The sequence below is a fragment of the Eleutherodactylus coqui genome, chromosome 11 (genome assembly GCF_035609145.1).
Source record: "Eleutherodactylus coqui strain aEleCoq1 chromosome 11, aEleCoq1.hap1, whole genome shotgun sequence".
Lineage (NCBI taxonomy): Eukaryota > Metazoa > Chordata > Amphibia > Anura > Eleutherodactylidae > Eleutherodactylus > Eleutherodactylus coqui.
In genome coordinates, this window is record NC_089847.1 from 8,126,770 (window position 1) to 8,140,969 (window position 14,200).

Consider the following 14,200-nt stretch of genomic DNA (forward strand, 5'->3'; position numbering starts at 1 on the left):
TACCGGCGTCTGGGAATGACTTGTCTAAATGGGGGGCTTCTGAAGACCTAAAAACAACTAAGAGCATACAGTAATTAGAAACAGAGTAAAATGAACGGCCGGGTCCCAAGACCCTCTAAATCGGGCATCGCCCGCTGGTCCGTCACTTTCCAGTCTTATGTAAATAATTCCCATTCCTTTAAGGACCGGCCTATTTTTGGCATAAAGTGCCAAGCTTTTTTTTTCTCATCGTCGTTTCCCAAGGGACATCGTTTTCCATCTATGTAACTCTTTCTGAGGTTTTTTGCCCATTTTGGGGGACATATGATGTTTTCAAAAACTTTTTATTGACTTGTAGGGGAAGAAAGCAAATCTTGTTTCTGGAACCTATTGTGACAGCCTTCGCCGTACGGCATAAATATCATGTGAACTGTAATCTACGGATTAGGATGATTACAGCGATGCCAAATTTATGTCTTTTTTTATGTTTTTACTACTTTTGGACAATGAAAACTTTTTTTTTACAAAACAGCTTGTTTTTGTTCCACCACATTCCAAGACCCGTAACTTGTTTATTTTTCCGTGGACAGAGCGGCACAATGGCTCGTTCTTCGCAGGACAATGTGTACTTTTCATTGATACCCTTTTGGCAAAAACAAAACTTTTTGTTTACTCTTATTCCATAAGAGATAAAGAAAAACAGCAGTGGTCTGTGTGAGGTTCTTGTTTTACAGCATGTACCCTGCACATGTTATATCTCAGGTAGGTATGGATGTGACAGTACCGATTACATGCAGTTATTTGTTCTTTTCATATTTCATGAATAGCTAAGGGCTATGTGTGATTGGCTGAGCCCTCAGCCAATCTGCACAGCCCTTTCAGGAGGCGGGGATTTTTAAATCCCCGACTGCTAAAAGAGCTTAATAGCGGTACCGGGGAGCTGCCAGGAGGACGCGTCTGAGCGCCAGAGAGGTGAATATAATTTTTTAAAAATTTTTTACACACTTTTGGCAGATTATCGGGGAAGGGCTTATATTTCAAGCCCTTCCCTGATAATCATTCCGCAGGGCTTGGCTGAAACCATTGCTTTCAATGGGATCGGCAGCAGTGCCGATCCCATTGAAAGCAATGGGATAGAATGCCGGGGACTTCTGCCACAGCCTTCACAGCTGTGGCAGAGGGTTCCTTCATCCCCGCGGTCCCCGCGAGGATGAAGGAACCTCCTGTGACAGCTGTGGCAGAAGTCCCTGGCATTCTGCTTCTCTTTTCAATGGGGCTAGCGCTGCTGCCACTGGCCCTATTGAAAAGACTGGCGATCTGCCGGTGTCATGCCGGCTTTTTTCTCGCATTGTGATGCGAGACTTTAACTTTAGTCTCGCATAGCAGTGGAGAAAAAAAACGCCAGTGGGTGTCCACCCTTAGGCCGTCTGCACACGGCTGTGACGGCGGCGGAGCCCGTCACGGTGCCCCCCAGGAGACCCCAAACTTACCTGCGGATCCGGCGTCCTCACTCCCGCATGACGCTTCCCCGCCCACCTCCGCCGTGTCATGTGACACACCCACCGCGTCACATGATGCGGCCGGTCGTGTTACATGACGCGCTGGCGGTGGGCGGGGAAGCGTTTTCACGCTATCTACAGCGGAAGATAGCATGAACGGACGGCTTCCATTGACTGCAATGGAAGCCATCCGCGCATACACCCACGGCAAATAGAGCATGCCGCGGGTGAGGTCGGGTGAATTCACGGTGCAGAATTCCGCTGTGGAATTCCGTTCGTGGGAAGATGGCCTTAGTCTTATTATTGCCAGAATCATCCTGGGAGAACAGGGGGGAGGGCATTCAGTCCTGCTGACTGGACCACAGACTGTGCAATGCAGCATGGGAAGTCAGGGCAAGGAAGTGCAGGACAGTGAACTATTGGCAGAATGTTAGGCTTACTAGACACCTCCTCCCTGAGAGGGGATTGTAAACAACAGAACAATTGAAAAATGGGGAAGAACCCAGTTTAATCTACTGTATATGCCCTTTGGCAGCATTTTTAATCCCAATACAAACGACCAGAGGAGCATGGATGGCATTATAAGTCTTCTTGCTCACCTTCTAAGCACTCTCCTTAAGGCCCAATGTCCACGGGCGGATTTTTGCTGCGGAATCCAGAGTGGACGTTCCGCTCTGGATTCCACAGCAATAACCCTCCATAGCATGCTATGGTCAAATTATTCTTCATGTCCACGAGCGGAAACCAATTGCGGATTAGAAATAGCAGCATGCTTCATTTTACTGCGGTTGGATGGCTTCCTTTAATGTCAAAGGAAGCTGTTCGATCTGCGGCCGACAGATGGGCAGCGGATTCCATGGGAAAGCTTGAGTACAGAAAAAAGAAGACCCAGGCAGGTACGTGCGGTCGCCAGCCGCGGGCAGCGTGTTCATCATGTGCGACAAATAGCTAAATATTTTCATTGTTTGGGTCATTACGAACGCGCCAACAACGATTTTGCGCTGCTTTTTAAAAGTTTTCTTTGGTATTTTAGCCATTTTGAAAGGGTTTTGTGAGGAAAAAGGCATATTTTTTACAGGATTTTTCCCCTTAAGTTGAACTTTATTGAACTTTTTTGTCCCTCGTGGAGACTTGAAAATGTAATAATTCGATTGCTGGAATAGTACACTGCATTACTTATGTAGTGCGATCTACCAAGCCCATGACAGAAGCCTATGAGAGCTGAGCTACATGGCAGACATGGAGGGCTTTGTCAGGCTTCGAGGTGTCATGGGAACCCGTTGGTACCCTGCAATCACATTGTGGGACGCCGATGGGTGACAGAGGGAGCCCCTCCGTGTCATCTGCTCACATGCTGCAGCTGCTATTGGTTGTGGCATGTCAGGGGTTAACCTGCCAGAGGTTTCCCTGTTTCTGGTGGTTAGAGCAGGAGCCGGGCCGTCGGTAGTCACACCTGTCACTGCGTTAGGCCGCCTGCACAGGGGCTGATTCGCATGCGTCCGCCTCCTGATTCCGTCCATAGCAGCTATAGGAATGGGATTCTTCCTGCACACGAGCGGAAACCGATTGCGGTTACGGCTCGCGGAGGAAAAATCGCAGCATGTTGCATTTTTGCGTGGATTCCGCGCAGCTTCCAGTGAAGTCAATGGAAGCCGTCCGATCCGCGGCCCTTCCGATGACGCAGGAAAATCGGTTTTAAAAATCCGTACTGTGCGTGTCCGATGGCGAGCCGTGCGAACCATCCGCGCTAAAGAGTTGAGAAAAAGAATTCAGGTAAGCGCGGACGCCACTGCGGCCAGGACCGGATTCAGCTGCGGGATTCAACCCGCCCGTGTGCAGGCGGCCGCAGAAAGATGGACGTGCACCAGGCTAATAGCCCGTTAGTCAGTATTGGCCGTCACTAAGGGGTTAAACAGACAGCGCTCGCTCGTTCTAATGAGTAATTGCTCCGTAAAACGTCTCGTTCACATGGGGGGGGGGGGGGGCGGGTATTTATGGCGCACGTTTTATGCCCGTAATACACAGAATATAACCCATTGATGCCGACGGGTTTATTCACACGGGTGTAATATCACAGTGATTGTATGTTGCGTGACAGAATACGCCGCGCGTCCGACTGTCGGTGCGTATTACTTATTGAAATAGGTCATAGCGGTGAATGGACCGCGCCAATCTACAGAAAACCTGCGTATTCACTTGTGCATCAAAACAACGGACGGCCCTGCATATTTATTGTGAACGTGGAAATACGCTGCGTATTTGTGCGAGGAAAAGAGTGGAATTGTCAAAATCCGCAGGAAATCAGCGTTTTCGTATTAAATACTCGTGGATGGAACGCCTTTTAGACCTGCGCTTTTCCCGCAGCCGATCCTATTGGCCAGGGGGGCTTAAATTACCCGGCAAATCTGCATATTCCCCACATAATACACAGACAACACCCCCCTGGGCCTTCATTCAGTGGTCAAGGACCAAATCCTCCCCCGTCCCTTCCACTTGGTACATTCCGCTCCCTTTCCCTCGCGCCTCCCCTCTGAGGACACTTCAGGCGACGACCTGACTGAAAAGGGCGGGAAAAGCGGCGCGTCTAGAGAAAAGCTGCTCGGTGGGTGTGGCCTCGCTGCGGGGGGCGGGGCCGGCGAGCAGTCTATGCCCAGCCTGTATAAGCGGCTTACGTGCGCGCCCCCGCTGAGTGACAGCAGCAGTGACATAGCCGCCGTGGACGCGCCCGCTCCCCTCCGCAGTGTCTTTCTCTGAGGGCGGCGGCGCGCTTTGGTCACGGTAACGGCTGCTCGGCGACGACGAGGTGGTAGAAGCGGGGGAGGAGGAGGAGAGAGCGGGCGTTCACCTCACGGCAGCACGGCTGGGGCAGAGCAGAGGTGAGTGTCGGGCGGGGAGAGGCCGCCATTCTAGTCTGTGAGGAGACGCGGTGTGTGTGTGGTAGCGGCCGCCCGCCCCGTGTCTTCTCCCCTCCCCCCGGTAGACCGGCGGCCGCATTGTCCTTGCGCCGAGGCTGACGCCTACCCCGGCGGCTGTAGCTCGGGCCTGGTGTGTAATAGCCGTATAATGGATGGCCGTAGTGTTTACATGGGACTTCCCTCTGTAGTGCATTGTTTACATGGGACTGCTGAGCTCATTCAGCCTCCTCTTTCTGTTCGCCGCCACAAACCTTTCGCTATTTTAAGTTTTACGTGTTCATTAGTGTTGCCGTAGCAACGGCGATTAACAAGCGGCTGATAAATATATAATTAAGACCTTTTTTTTACTCCCGTTTTGGTGGCGCTCTCGTGTTACAGCGGGCGGTCTCCGGTGTGACGGGAGCGCGTCGGCGCGGACGGCAGTGCCGTGTCTCTATGCCATAAGACTATTAGTCGGGGTGGTAAGTGGTGGTAAACGGGGTCCGCAGCGGTGATGTGCGCGTTATCGGCGGTTGCTATAGGCAACGGTGCGACTGAACAACCACGGTGGTATAGATCGTCTGTTTATCTTATGGAGACCCCCTCAATAAGTAATGGGGGGGATTCTAGAATAGGGGGTTTACCGGGGCGGCTATATGGCACATGGTCTGTAATGTATACGTAGAGGATGTAGAGGGCGCCACACCTTGTGGAGACCCTCACGGTAACATAAGGGGGACGTGCAGGAAGCCTGGAGTACTGTCCTTACCGGTATGTGTCCAAACGGGGTGTCCCCATCTGCCCATCATATGTTACATGTATCAATCTGTGGGTACTATTGTACCTTGTCTCCACCGGATGCTTCAGTAGACGTCCCTTGTCACGCCCCTGACTTCCCATTGGCTCATGGTATAGCACCAACGTTTTTAACTTGGTGTGCAAGACACCATGGCTGGACTGAGAGAACGAGAACGGAAGTCAGCGGCGCAATGAAGGGTGACTGCGGCCACACGAGGACACTGACAGCAGAGCTAGGGGGCCCATGGGCGGAGATACTGCGGCTCCCATGGTGAGACAGAGAGCGGGGGTAGTGGTGCAGCTGCACAGAAGCAGATTGTGCAGCAGTAATGTGAGGTAGGTCCAGGGCTGAGGGGCCGACCAGGACTCCGAGCACCGCTGGTGAGTGGCAGACATTCACTGTCCCCCTCCACCTCGCAGTGCTGCCACTGTCGGGGTACACAGTGTGCTGCTCGTCGCTCCCCTGGGCGTTACTGCTGCATTTTCTCACAATCAGCATCTTGGGGTATGACTGGGGCGTTCACTCCTGCTAACACCTGTCACACCCCTAGCTGCCGGTGGTGACAAGATACAACAGTACCCATTCTGTGGCGCTTACACCTATGGCGATCCCTACCAATAAGGGGGGGACATGCGCGAGTTCTTGAGTGCGGACCTCGCCGGTATGTTTCCAAGGTAGGTGTCCTATGCAGGTCACATGACTGATGTACACCGAGTACAATACATGTATAGGTTCTGCCTATAGTGCTTACACCTTAAAGGGGTTGTCCCGCGGCAGCAAGTGGGTCTATACACTTCTGTATGGCCATATTAATGCACTTTGTAATATACATCGTGCATTAATTATGAGCCATACAGAAGTTATTCACTTACCTGCTCCGTTGCTAGCGTCCCCGTCTCCATGGAGCCGTCTAAATTCGCTGTCTTCTGGCGTTTTTAGACGCGCTTGCGCAGTCCGGTCTTCTGCCTTGTGAATGGGGCCGCTCGTGCCGGAGAGCTGGTCCCGCGTCGTCATCGTAGCTCCGCCCCGTCACGTGTGCCGATTCCAGCCAATCAGGAGGCTGGAATCGGCAATGGACCGCACAGAGCCCACGGTGCACCATGGGAGAAGACCCGCGGTGCATCGTGGGTGAAGATCCCGGCGGCCATCTTGGAGAAGGAAGAAAGAAGTCGTCGCAGAGCGGGGATTCGGGTAAGTAATATATATATATATATTTTTTTAACCCATCCCTTGGGTTTGTCTCGCACCGAACCCCCCGTTTTTAAAAAAAAAAAAAACAACCCGTTTCGGCGCGAGACAACCCCTTTAACCCTTTAGTCCACTCACACATGCGCTTGTAAAAACGCAGCATGCTGAACGCTTGTCTGTGAAGCCCCGTTGTAATGGATGGTAGTGATTGACTTTAGCGCTGCGCTGAAAATGCAGAGTGAAAGGTTGAGAAAACCACCAGTGTGAGAGAGCGGCCTCAGAGAGCGGCCTCAGAGAGCGGCCTCAGAGAGCGGCCTCAGAGAGCGGCCTCAGAGAGCGGCCTCAGAGAGCGGCCTCAGAGAGCGGCCTCAGAGAGCGGCCTCAGAGAGCGGCCTCAGAGAGCGGCCTCAGAGAGCGGCCTCAGAGAGCGGCCTCAGAGAGCGGCCTCAGAGAGCGGCCTCAGAGAGCGGCCTCAGAGAGCGGCCTCAGAGAGCGGCCTCAGAGAGCGGCCTCAGAGAGCGGCCTCGTTAGTTTAGGGACCCCATGATTGTCATTGCCAGGTTACAAGAGCCATCACTCGCTGGCAGACGCATGAAGGCTTATTTTCTTTGGGCCACGTATGTTTCAATGCCCGCACTCTGGGGTCCATACAATGTGTTGTAGACATCTTATTACATTATTTTTGGGGTTACCTGTCAGAGATTCCGCATTGTTTTTAGGCTTTGTTTTTACGACGTTCATTCAGTAAAAATGACCCATTAACTTTCTTATTAAGACCAAGAACATTGTTGTTTTCCCATCAGCAGAGATCTGTGAGGGCTTGGTTCGTGCGGCGAGTGTTGTCGTTTTTATTGGTACCGTTTTGAGGTTGGCTTGACTTTGAGATTGCTTTTTATCTTGTGTTTTTTTTTTTTTTCCTTTTTTTTTATAGAGGTGAACAAAAGAAACCAAAAAAAAACAATTCTGGCGGTTTAAAATTTTTGGGCTGGGTTCATACTGGGCAGTTTTGCTGCGGAAATTCGTCCGGAATTAAGCTGTGGCAGATCTGCCTGCGGCTGCTAATTCCGGTGTTAGCCATCCATGTGGACGAGATTTCTTGGATGGCAAAGCCAGCGCTGCGGCTTGCATTCGCCGGCCGCGGCATGTCCATTTTTTTTTTTTAAATTTATTTCCACTGCGGCCGCGCTCTCCTCTATAGGAGTGCCAGCCGCAATGAAAAAGCGTGCGGCCAGGCCGCTTCAAAACCCTTGGCTAAGTGCTGCGGGTTTTGAAGCGGCACTTTCCCGGTGGAAATGTCGCGTTTTTTCGGTGCAGCAAAACCGCGAGATTTCTGCCCAGAATCCACCCAGTGTGAACCCAGCCTTATGGTGTTCACCATGTGAGGTAAATACATATTTTCATTGTCCTCCTGTTATGTGCTGATGATGTTTTATAAAATTTTCTTTGGTATTCATGTAAAAAAGGTTTTCGATCCCTCGGTTAATACACCGCATTACCTACTAAAACGCTGGTATGAGAAGCCCCGTCCAAATCAATGGAAGCTTAATACAGCGTTTTTAGTGGGTGTTTCAAACACTGTTAAACGCTGTAAAAACTGCCCATGTGAAAGCGGCCTTAGAGATTTTAGTCTCCGCCGGAAGTGCGGTCTAATCGGCTGCGTTACATGGTGGCCTTTGTCACTCTTCCAGCTGTTATGAGAGTCCGTTGGTACCGTGGGACGCCGATGGGTGAGCCCCCTCCCTGTCATCTGCTTATATGCTGCGGTTGCACTGCCAGGATCTGAGGTGTCTCCACATCTGGAGGTTAGAGCAGGAGCCTGGCTGTCAGTCAGCCAAGCCACCACCTTAAAAAGCTATATATCTGCAAATTTAAAGCCTATTAGTGAGGTCAGTAAAAGCATATTGGCCGCCACTAAAAGCACATTTACACGCCACGATTATCGCTCAAAATTCTTTCAAACGATGGCATATAAGCGATGATCGTTGCATGTAAATGCTGCCATCTCTCACTCTTCGACTAAACGATTATTTTAAGGTGAGCTTAAAATCCATCGTTCAACCAGAGAGAGAGCTAACCAGGACTGCACTCTGTGTTTTGCACGGCAGTCGGAGATCACATTGTATTTTGCAAAGCTCAGACCACATGCTCTGCTCTGCAAACAGCTCCAGAGGCCCTTTTACATGCAAGTGAAGCTGATAAAGGGTTAATTGACACTAGTGTCTATTAACGCTTTATGCAGAACGATCGTTAAAACTGTCAACCTTTCAATCGCTCGAAAGATTGTCTTTGCGTGTAAATGAGCCATATGGGGTCTCCACCTAGGAGACCCTTCGCAATAAGAGATGAGGGATGGATATGCAAAAGTCCTTGAGTGTGGACCTTACTGGCAAGTTTCCAAGGGGGATGTCTTTACTTATACAGATCCTATATGCTCATGTATACCTAGGCAGAACCTCTATGTATACATGTGACATGTGCAGAAGTAAGGACGTTCCCCTCTTAGGGCTTTTACCCACTAGTTTTTTTTATGTTGCAGTTTTTTTTTTTACTGCAAATGTCAGTGAGACTTTCTAGTGTTAAAATCGCATCGCACAAAAATCGCAGAAGTGAAAACTTGCGATTTTTAACATTAGAAATTCCCATTAACATTTGCAGTAAAAAAAACCCGCAGCGACGTTGCAGCGTTAAAAAACAAAAAACTCTAGTGGGTAAAAGCCCTTAGACAGACACCTACCAGTAAGGTCTCCACTCAGGGGCACTTGCACATCCACTTGTTTTTTTTTTATTGCGATAGGTCTGTGTAAGAAACATAAGCAGAACCTATACATGTATCGCTCTGTTACACCTAATGCAGACTCCTTGCAAGAAGAAAAAAGGGGGGGTGCAATATTTCTTGAGTATGGACCGTATTGGTAGGTGTCTAAGGGGGCGACTTTACTTATGCATGTTATATGGGGACCGCTTGCAATAAAGGGGATGGGGGGGTGATGCAATAGTTCTTCAGTGTGGCTCTTAGCAGTATATTTCGAGGTGTCTTCTGCACTTTAGTCACATGTCTGCATGGAGGATGATGGTGTACAGGGTCTGCCATGTGTTATTTCCTATTAGTACGTGTGTATGCTTGGGGCTGGCTGTATTGTGTCCTTCCCACGGTACATAGAGACATACAATACCCATCCTGTACAGATTGGGATATGTGATCATGATGGGTCTGAAGCGAAGATTAATTCTCATTTGCATATGTGATGTGGATTTACATCTAGTTATCTGGAACAAATCCACACATGTTGCACAGCCCGGGATCCTTCTTTAATCTTCTTCTCTGTACTGGATGTGATAGCGGTCTGGGTGCTAATCCCGTGTGACGCGCTCTCGTGTACGCCCTTTGTTGTAGTGTGTTGTTTTTTTTTCTTTCTTTTACAATATAGAGAAAATAATGGCTGCTCCCGATGTCTGTGCCATCATGGCGAGGCCTAGTTTTGATTCTAGCAGGGGTCTTGCAGTGTGGGGGCGGGGGTCTTTCGTGACACATCCATTGTTCCCAGCATGCGGCTTCTGGGTATAACCTCTGCAGGCGAGGGATGAGGCCTGGCCATTATGTCTTCATGCCTGGCTCTTCTGTGTCTGCCTAGAATGACTTGCTAATTTGCTGTGGTGATATTGAGTAACGAGATCAGATTTCTTTTTCTCCTGTTCCCGCAGTTTTTTTTTTTTTTGCCATATTTGTTCATGGTGAGGCAGCGCTACGGCCGTACAAACGTATACCGCCAGAGGAGATGACCAAGTTACTGAAGCTAGGAGAGCAGAGGGTACATGAGAGATTTGGATGAAATAATGGAATAGATGGAGGAATACGTCAGCATGCTTAAAGGGGTTGTCCCGAGGCAGCAAGTGGGTCTATACACTTCTGTATGGCCATAATAATGCACTTTGTAATATACATTGTGCATTAATTATGAGCCATACAGAAGTTATAAAAAGTTTTTTACTTACCTGCTCCGTTGCTAGCGTCCTCGTCTCCATGGAGCCGACTAATTTTCGCCCTCCGATGGCCAAATTAGCCGCGCTTGCGCAGTCCGGGTCTTCTGTAGTCTTCTATGGAGCCGCTCGTGCCAGAGAGCGGCTCCGTGTAGCTCCGCCCCGTCACGTGCCGATTCCAGCCAATCAGGAGGCTGGAATCGGCAGTGGACCGCACAGAAGAGCTGCGGTCCACGAAGCAAGAGGTTCCCGGCGGCCATCTTCACAGGTAAGTATAGAAGTCACCGGAGCGCGGGGATCAAGGTAAGCGCTCCGGTAAGCTGTCTGTACGTCCCTGCATCGGGGTTGTCTCGCGCCGAACGGGGGGGGGGTTGAAAAAAAAAAAAACCCGTTTCGGCGCGGGACAACCCCTTTAACCTATTAAACAGGTAGTAATAGGATATCTTGTCAGCATCATGTGATGGACAGAGGACGAGGCCCCTAATGCCCAGATCTGTTAGGAGAGCAGATGAACAGGAGGAAAACTGGTGCTGAGCATTGTTCTTGCAACTATGGTTAGGAAGAGCTATAAAGTCCGGAGTTCAGTGGTTGGGATATATACATACAATTTGCAAATGTTATCCCTGAGCGCATGCTGGAGACCCTCTGCTGCAGGGGATGTACTTACTGAATTCTGCATGGCACACTCGTATATTGAAGGCCCCATATACATATAGGGTGATGGACGCCCCTCCTGCAAAGATCCGAATGATAAACGCGATCGTGTTTCTGATCTCAATAGACGCATGTGAAAGTAGGACGTTCAGGAAGGCAGATAGAAGGAAAACGGATGTTTTTGAATTATGGTGCTGGGGAAGAATGCTGTTTAAACCACGGATGGCAATGGTCGCCAACAAGATGGTCCTAGGGCATCTCCAATCAAAAGCATCGCTGGAGGGCAAAACGCGGCTCTCATATTTGGGACATACCACGTGAGCCAGTTCTCTAAAAACATTGATGCTCTGCACAGTTAGTGCGTCACGAAGAAGAGGACGCCAAAGAACGCGCTGGATGGACACAATCAAGGCGGATACAAACCTTTACATGGAAGAACTGGAGGAAGCTGTCAAGGATAGGAAAGCATGGAGAGCGATGTTTAAAATGGCCAAAAGTCAGCCTCGACTGAACAGATCATAATCATCGCCCCCTCCTGCAGCAGCAGTCCCTAATATAATCCTATGCAATGTAGTTCCCGCTGATAATACCTTGAGGATGCGTTCACACATGGCAGAAATGCTTTGGATTTTCCGCAGAAAGAAATTCTGCAGCAAAAACTGGTGTGGATTTTGACTCCAAATCAGCTGGTATCTTCAGCTGATTTAAGGGGGTTGTCCTGCGCCGAAACTTTTTTTTTCAACCCCCCCCCCCCCCGTTCGGCGCGAGACAACCCCGATGCAGGGGTTAAAAAGAACACCAGACAGCGCTTACCTGAATCCCCGTGCTCCGGTGACTTCTTACTTACCTGCTGAAGATGGCCGCCGGGATCTTCTCCCTCGGTGGACCGCAGGGCTTCTGTGCGGTCCATTGCCGATTCCAGCCTCCTGATTGGCTGGAATCGGCACGTGACGAGGCGGAGCTACACGGAGCCGGCATCCTGCACGAGCGGCCTCATTGAGAAAAGAAGACCCGGACTGCGCAAGCGCGTCTAATTTGGCCATTAGACGCCGAAAATTAGGCGGGCTCCATGGAAACGAGGACGCTAGCAACGGAGCAGGTAAGTGAAAAACTTCTTATAACTTCTGTATGGCTCATAATTAATGCACAATGTACATTACAAAGTGCATTAATATGGCCATACAGAAGTGTATAGACCCACTTGCTGCCGCGGGACAACCCCTTTAAGCCTGCACGGTGCTCCTTGCACTGCCAAGTACTGCACCCAGGGGCACAGCCAGGCACCCACTACTATATCTGCAACTGGTCTGGTGACGCCCATTCCACGACACCTAACCAGCAGCGGCGCTCAGTAGGAGGTGACGGGCTGCGCTCTTGGCTGACAGCGGCACATTATTTGGAGGGGAGAAGAGCACTGTGCAGACTGACAGCTGCAGATGATTTTGAGTCGAAACCTGCATTAATGGTGTGGATTTGAAACCAGCTTTTGATGCAGAAATGCTGCAGATTTTGCCATGAATCTTTTTTTCTTTTTCCTGCTGAAAATTCACAGGATTTCCGCCATGCGTGAATGTACACTTAGGCTGGGTTCACACAGGACGGATTTGTACAAGCAGCCACTGTCCACTCAATTACTCAATTGCATTGGTTTTAACATGCAGGCTTCATACATTCCAGATAGCAAAGCTTGAGGCCTAATGCGCACGGCCGGATTTCAGCCACGTAAAACACGGCGGAAATCCGCTGCAGCTATTAGGTTCTATTGAGCCGAATAGCTCAATGTATATGCTGTGGAATTCCACAGCATGTCCTATTTGCTGCAGATATATGCACGGACAGCTTCCATTGTAGTCAATGGAAGCCGCCCGTCACGCTATACTTCCGCTGTAGCACAGCAGAAGTATAGCATGAATATGCGCCCACCGCCGGCCGCGTGATGTGACTCTTCGCGCAGCGGATTCGGAGGCAAGTATGGGGTCTGTGGGAGGACGCCGTGGCTGACTCCGCTGCGGTTTTCCCCCTTACGGAGCCTGTCACAGCCGTGTGCATAAGGCCTTAAAGGGGTTGTCTCGCGAAAGCAAGTGGGGTTAAGCACTTCTGTATGGCCATATTAATGCACTTTGTAATATACATCGTGCATTAAATATGAGCCATACAGAAGTTATTCACTTACCTTCCCTGCGCTGGCGTCCCCGTCTCCATGGCTCCGTCTAACTTCAGCGTCTAATCGCCCGATTAGACGTGCTTGCGCAGAAGGGTCTTCTGCCTTCGGGTCTGTCCGGCAGCAGCGGCGTTCTGGCTCCGCCCCCTTGTACGTGTCATCGCGTAGCTCCGCCCCGTCACGTGTGCCGATTCCAGCCTCCTGCCGATTCCAGCACCCCAACTTGGTGGAAGCCATTCCCTTTGATTTGCCTAATTGTCCTGTGAAAGGCCCTACGCTGTCCCTCCATCAGGGCTCTGTATATGGTGGTAGTCCACAACCTGCGGCTCTCCAGCAGTGTAGCTACAACTCTCAGCATGCCCTTGACAGTGTCCTGCTGTTACCGAATGTAGGGAGCTGTAGTTTTGCAACATCTGCAGAGCCAAAGCTTGGAGACTATTGCCATATATTGTAGATTGGTGTCTTGTACTATTGACACATAATCTGGCATATTGTCAGGCCGGTGAATGCTTGCTGTATGTGTGAGTGGTCTTGTTCTGTCACACCGTGTAGGCATCTTGTAGGATGTAGTTTTCCTCAATCGGAATAGAATTGCAAGTCAGATTTTGGCTCGATCCTCATGTAAACTCGAGGTAGCTGTAGGCTGAAAATCCCAGAACTATTTCCGCTATCTTGTGGCTCAGCTACAACGAAATAAACACAATCTGCTCAGCAGATTTTCTTTTTTTGTCTCCTGCATCATCCGTTCACTGGGCATGTGCTGGATTATAGTGTTGGTGCAGGGAAGTCTTGTGACATGATGTCCTCGTACACATACTACTTAGTTGTCTTTGTTTCTTCTTTCTCTAGCAACAAAAGAAACAATTCAGCTCTTTGGTTCATTTGACACTTTCTCTGTGCAGTTTGTGACCTTGCCCAAAATAAACCTAAGCTCCTGGAAGATGCTCCAACACATCCCAAGGGCATAATGTGCATTGTACTGTAATATATTACCACAGTAGTTTTCTTTTTTTTTTTGTTACTGGTGTTCAAAACTAGTGCCATCCTA

At 49.9% G+C, this 14,200-nt stretch overlaps 1 protein-coding gene across 1 annotated transcript in view; it reads left to right on the forward strand.

The window, feature by feature from the left end:
* Positions 1-4,185: 4,185 nt before the first annotated feature.
* Positions 4,186-14,200, forward strand: part of SIAH1 (siah E3 ubiquitin protein ligase 1) — a 41,966-nt gene continuing 31,951 nt past the window's right edge. Inside the window, exon 1 of the mRNA XM_066584183.1 lies at positions 4,186-4,354. The gene's annotated coding sequence lies outside the window, so the exon portion shown is untranslated. The remainder of the gene's footprint in view (positions 4,355-14,200) is intronic.